We start from the raw sequence: 1379 nt of genomic DNA, 5'->3' as shown, positions 1-1379 counted from the left end.
CTACTCTGACGGGAGTGCAGTCATGTATTAGGCCACCGGCAGTGGATGCAAACAACTTCGAGATCAAACCTGCCATCCTTCAAATGGTGCGGTCTTCGCCCGCTTGGTGGTCTCCCTTCTGAAGATCCTAATTTGCATCTCTCTAACTTCATGGAACTTTGTGAAACTTTTAAAGTTAATGGAGTTAGCGATGATGCCATTCGACTGAGGTTGTTCCCATTCTCGCTCAGAGAACGAGCCAAGAGTTGGTTGAATTCTTTGCCACCTAATTCTATTGCTACATGGAATGATCTGGCAACAAAATTCTTGTCAAAGTTCTTTCCTCCAGCTAAGTCTGCAAAGCTGAGAGGAGAAATCAATAATTTCTGCCAACAAGATAATGAATCTCTCCATGAGGCTTGGGAGAGGTTTAAAGATCTAATCAGAAAATGCCCTCATCATGGCATAGAGAAGTGGATGCTGGTTCACAATTTCTACAACGGGTTGGTTGGTAACACTAGAACTCTGATAGATGCAGCAGCTGGTGGAGCTTTTATAAGAAAGAGTGCTAATGAGGCTTACGATCTATTGGAGGAGATGGCTCTAAATAATCAGCAGTGGCCAACTGAAAGGAGTCAAACTAAGAAAGTAGCTGGTGTGCTAGAGGTTGATGCCATCACAAAGTTGACAGCTCAAGTTGAGGCCTTGACAAAGCTGATTGCAGGGCAAGCTAAACAAGCCCAAGTTATTTGTGAGATATGTGGAGGCAACCATCACTTTTCAGAGTGTCAGGCAGATGTGGATAATTTGCCAATGGATCAAGTAAAAGCCATTGGGAACTACTCCCAAAATAATAATTATGGGCACAACCAACAGGGGTTCTACCAGCAGAGAAATCAGCCCCAACAAAACCAACAACAAAGACCTAGTGGCTCCAATATCCAAGCTGATTTATTGCTCCAATTCATGATGGAAACTAGAGCCTCTATTAAAACTCTAGAAACTCAAATGGAACAATTGGCTACTCAAGTGGCAAACCAAGCTCAAGGAAATTCACCTAGCACTAGTGAGGCAAAAGGAAAAGAGCAATGTAAAGCAATTTCCTTGAGGAGTGGAAAGAATTATGATGGGCCTGATGTGGTACAACCATTCAATGAAGAAGTTATAGATCAATCAGCACCAACTCCAACGTCAATAGAAAAGAAGGCTACTGATAGTCCTGCACCACAACAACAGTCTCCACCAATCAGTATTGATCATCATGTGAAGATACCTTATCCTCAGAGACTCCGAAAGACCAATCTAGACAAGCAGTTTACAAAATTTCTAGAGGTCTTCAAAAGACTACACATCAACATTCCTTTTGCTGAAGCCTTGGAACAAATGCCCCGTTATGTGAA

The 1379-nt window shown here is 42.5% G+C and overlaps 1 non-coding gene across 1 annotated transcript; it reads right to left on the bottom strand.

The window, feature by feature from the left end:
- Window positions 1-339: 339 nt before the first annotated feature.
- Window positions 340-446, bottom strand: LOC133033826 (small nucleolar RNA R71). Its single transcript, XR_009685887.1, has one exon. It is a non-coding gene; the product is annotated as a small nucleolar RNA R71 (small nucleolar RNA).
- Between the last annotated feature and the right edge of the window lie 933 nt (window positions 447-1379).

Source organism: Cannabis sativa, chromosome 1 (genome assembly GCF_029168945.1).
Source record: "Cannabis sativa cultivar Pink pepper isolate KNU-18-1 chromosome 1, ASM2916894v1, whole genome shotgun sequence".
Taxonomy (NCBI): domain Eukaryota; kingdom Viridiplantae; phylum Streptophyta; class Magnoliopsida; order Rosales; family Cannabaceae; genus Cannabis; species Cannabis sativa.
This window is presented reverse-complemented; position numbering and strand designations above follow the sequence as displayed.